This window comes from Ambystoma mexicanum, chromosome 7p, assembly GCF_040938575.1.
Source record: "Ambystoma mexicanum isolate Mex_15411 chromosome 7p, UKY_AmexF1_1, whole genome shotgun sequence".
In the NCBI taxonomy this organism is placed as follows: domain Eukaryota; kingdom Metazoa; phylum Chordata; class Amphibia; order Caudata; family Ambystomatidae; genus Ambystoma; species Ambystoma mexicanum.
Window position 1 is genome coordinate 260,930,355 of NC_090939.1, and position 14,140 is coordinate 260,944,494.

A 14,140-nucleotide genomic window follows, 5' to 3' on the forward strand; every position below is an offset into this window, starting at 1 on the left:
GGGTACCGGGCTCCCTTTGACAGCAGGATTTTGTTCCCGTGTTGGTTGGCACGGATGAGAACGGAGGTGTGCCGATATCCCCCGTCTGTTGCTGGAGTTCTGGGTCATGGGGGGTCTCTTCTCATTCGATCCTCGTGTCGAAATCTCAGATTGTTCCCACTGGGCCTGCAGCCGACTTGATCTAGATAGTCACTAGCCTCTTCGGGAGTGTTGAAAAATTGAGCCTTCCCTTCGTGTTGAATGCAGAGTTTCGCCGGGTACAACATAGAATAAAGAATGTGATTATCCTGCAGCCGCCGCTTGACCGTTATGTATGATCTCCTCTGTGTCTGCACTGCCTGGGAAAAGTCTGGGAAAAACTGAATAGGGTCGCCGTCGTACTGAAGTTTCCCTTTGTCTCTGGCTGCCTTGAGTATCGCATCGCGGTCTTTATAGTTTAATAGCTTAGCTATTATCGGCCGATCTGGTCTGGTGTTCGGGATTCTGTGCGCTCTTTCTATCACAAAAAACTGAGACAGAGTTTCTCTTCCGAAGAGTGTTATGCACATCTGTTCGACATTATCCTCCATTTTACCTGGAAGTTGTTGCTCTCTTACTCCGATGATCCTAATGTTGTTCCTTCGGGAACGGCCATCTAAATCTTCATTTTTAGCGCACAATGCCTTCATCTGGGTTTCAAGCGCGGGACTCGGGAGGTGAGTGCCGTTGTCCCGTCATCCAGGTCGGATACACACTGTTCGACAGTGTCAAGTCTGTCTGCATGCTTATCGAGCCTGTGTTGGAGTTGATCTACTTTCGCCGATAGGGTGTCCAACTTACTCCCCAGGCCGCTGATGCTGACTTTCAGGTCCATCAGGATCTCTCTAATATCGAAATGTGGGATCTGTTCCTCCGCTTGCGCCGCAACTGACGTAGGGAATTCCGGTCTGCTGCTGGACGCAGGTTTGTTCAAGAAGCTGGCTTCAAAATTCAGTTTCTTCTGAGTCTTATCTGTTTTCCCCATGATGGCTTTGGGAGATGCTCGTGGGATAATGCTGGGTCTTGCTTATCCTGACCGATGGCAGTACTTGGTTTTTTCCAAATGTCGGGGGCGCCTTGTTCCCCTTGTCGGAGGGTCTGTGCAATTCATTTAGTAGACGTTCCGAGGAGTGTGCGGCAGGCACCACGCCACGCAGTGCCAACAGATTTGCAATGGTCGTGGCTGGTATGGGGGAGCCGAGTGTCCTTGATCGATTTAGTCTGTACTTTTGTGCTGTTGTGCCCCCAGAGGAGGGCCCTTGGCCGATCTGGTTGCTCTCTTTTTCCCCAGCCGCGCCAATGGGCAACAGTAAGGCTCTACGGGAAAGCTGCCGCGTTTCAATTACCGGAGCAACGTGGTTTATATAGCGGAGGTTAGGGTGCCTGGGTATGTCCTTGGCACTCAACAATGCATCTGTGAGAAGTGACCGCTGATTTGTGGGTTCCAGTGATCGAGGCAGGCCAGCTCCAGGCCGACTGTTGTTGTGTTGCCTCCAGATCGAGTGTAATGGGTATGTACCGACTCCTCAATTGCCGATTGACCCGGTCGGGTCTCGCCAGAATCGCCGTGAATTCAACTGCGGTTGGGGGTGACAATGTTGAGCCACGTATCGTGAATTAGGCAGTTGGCAGGCGGCACTGAGCGCGGGCCCTCCTGCCGTATTGCGCGCCCGGTTTATGCTGCGGTGTTCTCCGTCCCAGCCATCCGCCTCCGCAAGGATCTTTGTCTCAGTGGGTTTCAGTGTTCAGCGGTGACTTCTCGGGTCCCCCTGCAGCTGGGGCTCAGGGCCCGGTGGCTTAGGCGAGCCCCGCCCGTCCTGGTCCGCCGAAAATGGCCCAAGGGAAGCGAGCACGCCCCGCCTGGGGACCTCGCGAGGGACCGCTCTCTCACCTTGGCGTCCCTGTGCCGGGACGCCCCGCTACCGTAGCCGATTTTGCAGGATGTTCGCCCGGGTGGGGGGAGCGGAGCGGGCCCGCACAGCGTCCGTGCTGCAGGTCGCGCACACAGCAGCGCGTTCCTACCTGGATTGCCATGTAACGCAGACACCCCGGGTTGCCACACCACTGGGCTCGCACCAGGCCACCGCGGGGACGGAGACCTCCGCGTCTCTTAGGTGCTGAACACGCACACGTTTGCCCGCCCTCTTGAGCGGCACAGTGCACTCTCCGGATGACTGGGTTCTCGCCGGATGTCCGCCTCGCCCGGCGGCACGAATCACCAGGGGACCCCGCTCACGTTGTTTGTCGGCTTGCAGGCCCCGAATCCAAAATCTTGCAGCTCGGGCTGTGGTCGAATGTCAGAGACGAGATTGGTCTCAAATTTATCAGCGGGACCTTGTGAATGTACACAACAGCAGGCTGGAGTCATCCAGCCACCACAGGAGCAGCGATGTCGCAGGATTCATTAGAGCCACACAAAGCTCACTCAGGAAGCGGCCATCTTGGGTGGCTCTCTAGCGCCCTCCCACATGGGCATGGTATTATATATACAGCAAATCTCGTTTTACAATTGATGGAATCTGTAATTCTTATATCTTCCTTAATATTGATCCTGATGCTCTCACATTCTCGTGTATACTGACACATCCTACACATCCCACAGTTGTAAAATCCAATAATATTGTGGCTTAACCACGTCTTAGATGTTTCCAATGGTTCAAGATAAGAGGGTCTTGGTTCTTTTTTCAATGTAGGTGCTTTTGTGTAAACCAAATCCGGTCTGTTTGATATATACGACTGTAGATCCTGATCTAACGTTAAGATTCTCCAATGTTTTAGCAGGATTTTATGTATTTTGTTATTCTCGTTGGAGTATTGTGTAACCCTAGTTAAAATCTGCATGTCCTGAGTCTTCACTGTCTTGGGATGCATTAAATCACTCCTATTCATAGCCATGCTCTTCTTCTTTGCATGCAGTATTATTTTATGTGTAGTACTTAGAAACATTAACATGTTTTTTTTAAAAATATTTTGTTTACAGATTGCAGGGTACAGTAATATCTTAATTCCTTCATTAAAGTGCATGCAAGATCTACGCAGCTGCTGGCTGTTTGTCTTATTTACGTGGATGTGTTAAAATCACATAGGGCCTCATTACGACTCAGGCGGTAAGGGTTTTATGGCGGCGTAAACAGCGCCGACCCTTACCGCCTGAGTACGAGGTCCCTTAGCACCATGGCGGATTTAACACCTGCTTTTAGCAGGTGTTAAAATCCATGGCGCTAAGGGACCATGGAGTTAATTACGCCACCGTAATTTACGGTGGCGTAATTAACGCCTTCCCCACTCCCATTATGCCCAATGGGGCAAAAATGGGAATGGGGAAGGGTAAATGGGGATTGGGGACTTACCGCCCCGCCAACCTCGGAATGGGGCGGTAAGTCCGCCAACCACCATGGCGTAAACATAGTTTACGCCATGGTGGTAAAGTCACGGCCCAGGCGGTAACTTACCGCCTGGGTCGTAATGAGGCCCATAGTGTGCCTTTTGTCTGAGCCGCATTTAGGTACCAATGTAAATCTAAATACAGAGGTAAGACACAAACAAGCAGGATCTATGAAATGTTTAGCTTTTTTTGTACTGTAAAAGGGAGTGGGATACACAATGTGTATGCATTGGTATGTATCCTTATTTATTTATTGTGACCACTAAAATTGTACATTGTGCCTTCGTTACCCATTGTTAGACACTGAATGCACAGGCAATATTTGTCTAGTGTAATTAACAAAAGGTGTACAAACGACCTGCCATAATCTGTGAATCTCTTTAAAATCTTGGTCTCTTCTCAACAGCAATTAAGGAGCCATTTAAGGCAAAGGGCCCAGGTGGGCGGGACATGGAGGAAGAGCCTAGAGTGGGTGGGGTGCACAACGCTGAACTTTGGGGACAAATGCTACTTTTTTAAGTAGTTTTTTTTACAGTTTTCTATGTTGGGGGTCTGTCTCTAGCTAGTGACAGCTGGGCCCCCTTGCCATGTTTTTTCCGTCAATGGTGGTAATATTGAAAGGTCAAGCTTTAAGCTAATGTTGGAAGTTATATGGTTCATGGCAATGGGAAGGGACAGCTACAGGAGGTAATATCACAGTATAATTCCTGCAGAATGCAGAACTATTTTGTGCATGTCCAAGTGTTCTTACTCCACACACTTGAAATGTCATTGAACATCACAAACTTAAAGGAGTTCACCTTTTAATCTCAAAACATACCAAGGGTTACCTTTTTGGTGGGTGCTGCGTGTGGCACTTGAAAGGCCCCTTAACTCCAACCCACAATCTCCATATCTCCTCCAGATTAACAGAGCCCTGCTGCAGGGCTGTGAATGGAAATGGAGAGGGAATAAGGGCAGGATAGTGAGGAAGAAAAGTATAGAAGGTAACATGAACACTGATGGGACAGTATAGTGGAGAATGAGGACAGAAACATGAGGGAGTGATTGAGAGTGAGGGAAGCAAGAGAAAAAGTGATTGAACAGAGCCAGGTGAGGATAAAAAGGTGAATGTATACAGAGAATGAACAAGGGCAGGAAAATGGGGCAATAGCAAATAAGGCACAATAGTGAGGGGAAATGCAGGGTAAAGAGGATTAAAGGGTGGGTAAATATAGCACAGGGGGTTCAGGAATGTAAGGAGAATGGGGAATAATGGAGGCCGAAAGAGTCATGGAAAAATGAAGAGTGAGGGAGGCAGCAGAAAGGGAGAGAAGGGAGAGAAGGGAGGCAAGTGAGTGAGAAATGGGCAGTGGAGGGGCATCAATGTAAAGGAAACTGTTTTAATGTGTCTAAACAAGGGAGGGACACATTGGGATTCATTACAAGTATGGAGGTAGCCACGCCGCTATTAGCGGCGTGGCTACCCCCATACCGGGTACCGGGTACCGGGTCCGGGTTCCTGGAATGGGAAAATACCGGCCCATTCCGACCTTGGAGGGCTCCGTATTTCCCCATTCCACGAACCCAGACCCGGCACATCCCCATTCCCTTTGAGCCCACATAGGGCTCAATGGGAATGGGGAGGATGCTAACAACGGGCCCGTTGTTAGCATCCTTGCCTGCTCGTGGGACCCGCTAAGGACGCATGGTTTTACCAGACGTCCTTAGCGGGTCCCGCAAGCAGACCTCGTAATGAGGCGGAAGAGGGTTAACGGGGCCAGCAGCTCTACCCGAGCCGTTAACTCTCTACCGCCTTCCTCGTAATGAGGCCCATTGAGTGAAAGAAAGTAGGTGAGTATGTGAATCACAGCAAATTAAGGAAGAGAGCGGTATCTATATATATTGTTTTTATTTTTATTATTGGTTGAGAAAACCTCAACCTTTAATAACATAAAATCACATAAAATACAAAACCACTTAAAATACAGTGGGCCTCATTAGGACCCTGGCGGCTGCGGAACGAATGGTGCCGGTAAGGGACCGGCACCGTTCATTACGGGCCGCCTCATTACGAGGTCCGCTGTGGGTCCCGCTCAGGACGCATGGCCAGAGCAGGCATCCTTAGTGGGACCCGCTAGCAGATCAGGATGCTAACAACAAGCCCGTCATTAACGGGCATGTTGTTAGCATCCTCCCCATTCGCATTGAGCCCTATGGGGCTCTATGGGAATGGGGATTAATTTTTACCAGAGCCCAGAAAAGGGCAATTACCCGGTCTGCCAAGGTCGGCATGACCCGGTTATTGCCCTTTTCTGGGCTCCGGTAAAAAATCATTACCGGCGGCAGCCGTGCCCCATGGCTACCGCCAGGGTCGTAATGAAGCCCAGTGTATCACAATAACACAGAGTTTATAAACAAATTAAACAAATTATTCTCTATGACTGTGCATTAAATCCATTTGTTTTTTTGCAACCATCATTCAAATGTTCTACTTTCAATGCATTAATAAAATGTGTGATCCCTATCACTATAGAGGTAGTACGTTCCGCCAAACAATATTGCCAGATCACATCCTCATCCACTCCCGAAATATGATGGAAAAGTGTTTCCAAATACACCATTTGCAAGTTAACTAATGCTACACATTCCATCACCCAATGCTTAATAGTTTACAATGTTCCTGGTAGTACAAAAGCGACAGGAACCTTGATCAGGGGAAATCTTATCCTATCTTATTTGCTTAAAATAAACAAGATTCCAACGGAAGAGAAGAAAGAGTGCACAAGTTAATTTATCAGTGTATGTAGTAAGGAACAGGGCCAATATGCCCCTATTTTTGTGGTCACCCCTCAAATGTTCTAAAGATGGATAAGAATAGTATAGCTCCAAGGTAGACATCCAGTCATATTGATACAGCAATAACTTCACTCTAGCTGGTTGATTTCCCAAATCCTGTATAGAGCAGTTTATAGAATGTAAGATGCAATATTGTTTGGCGGAACGTACTACCTCTATAGTGATAGGGATCACACATTTTATTAATGCATTGAAAGTCAAAACATTTGAATGATGGTTGCAAAAACTGTGTTCAGCAACTAGCGTGGGGTAGGAAATATGATGCGATATATATGGTGCCTCCCTTGATTTAACAGTGGCATTTTATGCCCTGGACCAGGCGCGCTCATGGATTAAATCACAAGCTTGGGGTATCCTGGCAGGTCTGCTCAAGTTCATTGTTGGTTTACATTCAAGAACAGATATTCAATTTCGACTAAATAACTTGGGTGATTTATCACAAAGAATACCTACTGCCTGGGGTTAAAACAGGGATGCATTCTCGCTCCCTATCTTTTTTATCTATATCTCACTGATAGAAACACATGTGTACAAGCGCATTATAAATGACTTTTAAATGACTTATCATATTATATCATATTGAGGATGCCTTACTTTCATTTCTCCTAAACTGCAAAATCTGCATTATTGATGGCTTGCTTATGCAGATGACTTCTTTCTATTTGATGCTACTATAATTCTGCTTCACCGTCTAATTAACAAATTTGCCAATTTGTATTGTATATGGAAGACCACGCTCTGATTGTCAATCCTGCAAAGTCCAAAATAATACGATTTGCAAATTCCAGAAAGAAGTGCACATTTCAATGGTACATTGGGAATGTGGCGGACTCAAGCGTTGATTCACTGATTTATTTGTTTTTATTGGTGAACACAAGACCCTTTTGAATAATATTTAGGTCCGGTTTAACGAGCATACCTTTAAGTTGGCTGCGTAATTGAAAATGATCGACATAAAAGTTGGAAAGTTTTTGTTAAAAGTAAGACCAACAATCCGGGATTATGAGGCCAAAATTATTCCCAAATTGTTGTATGGAATTGAAACTCATCCCCTAGCTATATTGAACTATCTATCTATCTTGGAGGGAAGAATTTGGAAAAGAATATTGAATCTGCCAAATAGTTTTCCAGTGGCGGCAATAAGATATGATCTTGGTTTGGTTTCACTTAAGTCAAGAGCTTATTGGAAAATGTTATTGCTTTTGCAAATGATCATATGCCCTGCAGAGGAATCCCTATTGGGGGCTTTAAGTCCTTTTACACAAAGCAATGCTGAATTAGGATTAAAGGTTTACAGGACATATGAAATACCATCTTACATTCTATAAACTGCTCTATACAGGATTTGGGAAATCAGCCAGCAAGAGTGAAGTTATTGCTGTATCAATGTGACTGGATGTCTACCTTGGAGCTATACTATTCTTACCATCTTTAGAACATTTGAGGGGTGACCACAAAAATAGGGGCATATTGGCCCTGTTCCTTACTATATACACTGATAAATTAACTTGTGCACTCTTTCTTCTCTTCCATTGGAATCTCGTTTATTTTAAGCAAATAAGATAGGATAAGATTTCCCCTGATCAAGGTTCCTGTCGCTTTTGTAAACTACCAGGAACATTGTAAACTATTAAACATTGGGTGATGGAATGTGTAGCATTAGTCAACTTGCAAATGGTGTATTTGGAAACACTTTTCCATCATATTTCGGGAGTGGATGAGGATGTGATCTGGCAATATTGTTTGACGGAACGTACTACCTCTATAGTGATAGGGATCACACATTTTATTAATGCATTGAAAGTAGAACATTTGAATGATGGTTGCAAAAACTGTGTTCAGCAACTAGAGTGGGGTAGGAAATATGATGCGATATATATGGTGCCTCCCTCTTCCTGTCTCTCAAGCACAGGCCTCAAGTGACGTAGCAGAATCAACGCAAATACCTTACTATCTGTGTTGAGTAACGCTATGGAGCGATAGCTTGAGGGGCTTGCTCTGTCCCCTCTTTTGAAAATAGGAACAATATAGGCCTTAGACCACATGGGAGGAAAAATATCAGTAGCAAGTACATTAGCAAAGAGAATAGATAGTGTCTTAACCCAAGCCCTCCTATCTGATTTAAATACATTTCTTGAGTATCAAAGGGCGTTACCTCGGACCCCCCTTCTGATTCAGGCCTATCTGCAAAAACCTGGCCAAAATACGCCACCCAATCTGCCTCCAATACTCCATTAATTAGAGCAAGAGACCGCGTTGCTTCAATGTTGTTAATAATTTGCCAGAATGCTTTTGAATTCTTCTCTTTTAGACACATTAATATCGCTTCCACGTCTAACTGCAATCTATTTGCTTTCGATTGTCTCACTAAATTTCTATTTATTTGTTCCCTTATATCATCAGTCACGAAGTATCCAGACTTTTTAAACTGCGCAATCTTTTTCTGCAACGCCCTCTTGCATTGGACCACTTCTTTGCTATACACATGGACATGATTCACCCTAAGTGTCTCCTTACTACCCTTCCCAAGAACTCCCCACGTTGTAGCAAGAAACCTATAAAGTTACCAAAATCTGAAGGCGTAAGAGTTTTAAATCTCCAGGTCTGATCTGTCGATTTCACCTAGTGAATAATTTACTTTTGAGATTTTTACAGGATTCCAGCAAACTCAATTACCTATTAGTTGCAAGATTCAAGGAGTATTTTGGTTTTTGAGAATCCACTCAAGGGGCCTTGTTGTTATTCAATAAGATATCGAATCCTACCTCAATCAAGGCATGGTCACTATAAGCTGTAAAATTAACTTAAAACTTTGAACATGACGCACCCAGGCCATCATCAACAAATACATAATCCAGCGTAGACCTCGTAACACTGTTTGTCCACATTGGGTGGGCTGGTGCGTCCTGGCAGAGAATCTCATTCACTGACCACTCACCAAGACTTCCCATGGTGGATACCCATGTTCTTCCATTCCCCCTTTTATTATTGCTCCAAGCCTACTTTATCCCAATTTCTTCCCATGTTTCAATATTTATGCAGTCAGAGTTCAAGTCACTGACCAGTATAATAAGTCTCCTGCACACCATTCCAGTAAACAATTGAAAATACCAGCCAATAGATCATCCAAACATCCCATCCCGTCATGCCAATAGACATTCAGCAATAGTACTTCAAAAGATTTGCCCGGGCCCAGTAGAAGATGCATGACCAACACCCCCCTACTGATATCAAATGAATTAACCACTTCCATCTCACTGGAAGATCTGATTTAGAGCAAGCAGACCTCCCGAAAGGCACCCCATAACTCCTTGCTTAGCTGGCTTAAACCTTACAGCAAACACATCGAAGGAGGGGGGCTGCATCAGCCACATTTCTGGTAATGCTATTATGGGACACTGCAGCTTGCGCCCTATGTCTGGAACCAAAAAGAAATGCCTATGGCCCCTCGTGTTTCAAGAGATTATCTTTAGTTGGGTACCTCCAAAAATAGGTGGGGGCAGATTCTTATTATTTCTGGTGCGAACCATTCAGTAGCCACGTCCAATTGTTTGTGACTTCTGAATGCTCTATTTTCTGTTTTAAGTACGCAATCTCACCCCGTGGTATTTGGGTACCGCCCTCCATAATTTCACCCCTTATCAGCAGAGACATCAAACCCAAGCACTTGCATGTTATCCCCCTGCTTAAGAATTTAATCATAGACAAATCTGGAGTTTAACACTACCAGAGCCTGTTACGTTTTCCAGCGATCTATGAAGTCAACCCTTTCACATCTGTGGAGGAGATGCCAGAGAGATTGGGTATCTCAGAAAATAAACTGTAAAATGGTAGATCATCTCATTACCACCAAATTGTTTTCAGGTAGGACGCTCTCAAGTACAACGGTATGAGGATGATCAAATACATTGATTGAAGATCAGTTATCCAGTTATTTATGAGTGCTCTGACTTCTAGATTTCTGTTCTTTATTATCTTTTAGGGCAGATGGGCCCTTCAGAAATCTGTCAATGTGATCCCTAGGAGGCAAATTGACCAGTTCAGTTTTTTATTAAATCGACAAAAGCTCGGGACCCCATGTCCTCCCGAGTAGGCTCTTTTACAAACTCCCCTTCAGAAATAGCTTCTGGGGACCTAGCCCCTTTGTATCCTCTATCATAGGAACAATACCTTTCTGCCCAAGAATGTTGAGTTGAGGAAGCCAGACTTAAAAGATTTACTTGAGCCTGTAGGGAATCACCCTTTTCCTTTACATCCAAAGACAGAATTTTAGCCCGCTTTCCATTCCCCCTCCCAGTCCAATCCAATCGTCAATTGGCTCTTTATGCTGACTCCCAGAAATTAAGCCCTCCCTCTCAGGGGGGATTTTTCAACACACTGCTGGGAGCCCTTCAAAGTAACTAATCCCCTCAATGGACTTTGTTGTTCATGGGGCAAATATATTTTCTTTGAGCATCCATGCTGAAGTATCATCTCTTAAGCCCGGGAGTCTTTCCCACAACCATAGTAATTCTTACTTTTTTCCCCAGCTTTTATCAGATGTTGTGATCCATGTAAGAAGCCCCCCAGCTTCTTCGATGGACTTTTTCCAGAATCTTTAGACAGCACATCTCTCACAAAGGGCTGTCTAAAAAATTAGTGTAAAAACTGTTTAGATTGCTCCGATCTTATCTTTCCAGCACATTACTTTTTTGACTTTAGGTAGTGCTTGTAAGGAACACATTCTTTCCTTCTTAATCTTATTTTTTGGAATATAGGTAACAACCGTAGGAAGGCTCAATTTACTGTCCAAACAACCAACGTCCATTACCTTTGGACTCGGAGGAACAATTGAAGGAGGCGACCAAGCTTTAACAAACATCACATCATCATCAGGTAAAGTTTCCACCATCCTCTCAATTGCAACTGTTTTTTCCATTTTGTTTAGAGTCCTATATGCCTCCCAATTAACATCAAGCTCCAAGTCTTGCTCAGTTAGGTGGTAAGCATTTTAGATCACTGGGTGCGTTAGCCAATCCCCCCCCCTCGTTCATTACCACTCAAGTAACATAGTGTCCCCACTTTCTTGAGAACTATTTTCAGTAGGCCAGAATTAGCATTAACATCGACTTTCAATCCCTCATAGAGTTTCACCATTATGCACAATACTTGACGTTTCATCGTGTTCACTCACTTTCATTAAATCATTAGTCACACAGCAAGATTTGATCATCCCTATTGAAAATAGGGAAGCACCAGAGTGGTCCAAAGGGGCTTTTCTTCTTTTGAGCCCAACTTCTTGGAGCGAAATAACAGAAGCATCCATTGCCGTATTTGTTAGCCCTCTTGCATAAAAAAAAGATGTTTACTATCAAAGCGTTCCTTGATTCCCTTGAAGAGGGGGCCACAACTAGCACTCCTGAAGACATTTTCCCCCCTACACTCCTCCCTAAATTCGTAACAGCAGTAGACTTCACACTCGCAACATTTCTGCGTCAGTGATATAGGAAGAAATGACCAACTTATTTGGTTGTGCTTTGCCACTCCTTAAGTCATACATTTGAATCCAAAATGTGCGAAAAACAAAGACACCCGAAGTTGGGTCGCAGCTGAAGACTGTGACCTGGGCTATGGGGATATCAATCCCCCACCCTCCCAGGAGCATTCTAAGACAGTAAAGATTCAGTCAAGACAATTCCAGTGAGTGCAATAAATGCGACGGACCACTTTCACGAAAACAGTTTTAGGGGAGGATCATAAACTCACTCTTAACCAGTGATAGTCTTTGCAAAGGCCTCTCTGCTCCCTACTCCCTTCCTGCCAAACTGCACAAACGCGTGCGCTCCACTGCAGGTTTTGAAAGTAATAGTCCCGCCTCCAATAGTTGACACTGAAAAGGTGCTTCTGGCACTTCTGGCACCAAGCTTCACTGAAGCAGTGATTCACCATGCACAACTGCACCTACACACGACGCACACCGCGCACGCTCTGCACTGTGGTGCAGGTTTTGAGAGTAGTAGTCCCGCCTCCCATAGTTGCCACTGAAAAGGTACTTCTGGCACCATTCTTCAATGAAGCAGCGATTCATCCTGCATAACTGCATCCACACACAACGCACAACATTGTGTGTGGAACATTTGCCAGAAAGTGAGAAGGAAAAGGTGAGAGGAGGATTAAGGGAATGAGGTAATAACAGAGGATGACATAGTGTTAAAAAAGAGGACAAAAGAACTGGGATAATAGACAGAAAATGACTAGTTAGTATAGAAAAAAGGAGGGCACCAAGATTGATGTATGGGAGAAAATGGAAGCAGGAGGGAACGGGATAAAAGGGGAGCATAATTGTGATGTGAGGTGGCCAGGTGTTTGCCCTAGCTGCCCACCTATACGCAGTCACAGCTGCAATAGATAAATGAACAGCTAAACAATTAAAATGCAGCCACTTAGATAAGAATGTATGCTCCACCAGCACCCCCAGATTGAGCTTTGTTTCAACCTCATTTCAATAAACCGATTAGAGGTTGATGATCCAGACACAGGGGTGCCTCTGTATGGACTGTTGTCCATCAAAAGGTGCAATTGGTGGGTGATGATACATGGGAGTGGAGTATAAGGCTGCATGCTGTGTAAAATAATGGCCCAAGCAGATTACATAATATATTGAATTCTCCTTCACTGTGAATACCTTTTTTAAATGACTAAAACAAGTTTTGCACACCTAATGCTAATTGTTTAGTATAGACAGTATTCAACAGATTAGTTTTCAAAGATTAGTTCTTTGACTACAAAATCTGCCACAACTTTAGCCTTTAGTGAGGTCAAATCGAACCGTATATTAGGTTTGATTGCTGATATTGATCGCGATGCCACACCTGAAGAAAACCGAGATAGATTAAATTTTAAATTAGAGAGATTAATTAGAAAATAAATTTCCCAAAAACTTTATGCAACTACACTTACTCAATACCATAAAGCACAGAGAATACCAAGAGGACTGAAGGTGTACCTTCTTCCAACCTTAAGCAAAGAAAACCAAGAGTTCATTAAGAGATGGGAGCAAATCCTAAATACATGCTCACTAGATCTCATCTTGTTGACCATTGAAGAATTAACTAAATCTTTATCCAGTATAAACGAGGCGATTGATGTTATTAATGACAGCTGACCATACTTAAGTCTAGGTAAGATTTAAATAAGATCCTGGAAGAAACTAACCGTACATTAGACTCCAACCATAAGGATATTGAACAGCGCAAGGTTAGGAAATTTCTGAGAGATACCTTAGATTATGTCAGAGAGATAGTCTATTATTGGCAGGATTTTTATAACATCAATAGACCAACACCTAATGGATGACCAAGGCAACCTCCTACAGCGAGTAACACTGATAGCAGTGATATTACTAGTGGGGAACGGGACATATTCTGCAACACTATTACTACCAACACTATTACACAATCACCAGTGGGTCCACTAATACAACCAGGTACAAGTACCTCTATACATATTCAAACACCAGTCTCTTTTTTATACGGGGGAAGACCCGAAGAGGTCAAAAGAAAACAAGAGCGAGGTGGTGGAGTCTTTAGTGATGAACATTTGTTCTGAACATCTTAATAAAACACATATGAACACACTTAACCTAGGATTATCTTTCATTCCTAAAAACAACAGCACCAATGTAATTTTGAGGAAGAGGTTAATTTGTTCAAATTGATAAGGAAGATGGAATTGAGAGTGTTCTTTTAATTATTGCCTGAAGTCCAAGAAAGATCGGTATCCTTCGGTTATCTGGAGATGAAACCAAAGAATTTGTATCACCCCCAGATTAACCGCCCTATAATCGACATGTTTAAATTAAAAACCACAAGGTATTTGAAAAAGATCAATTATAGTACACACAAACAAAGCAACATCAGA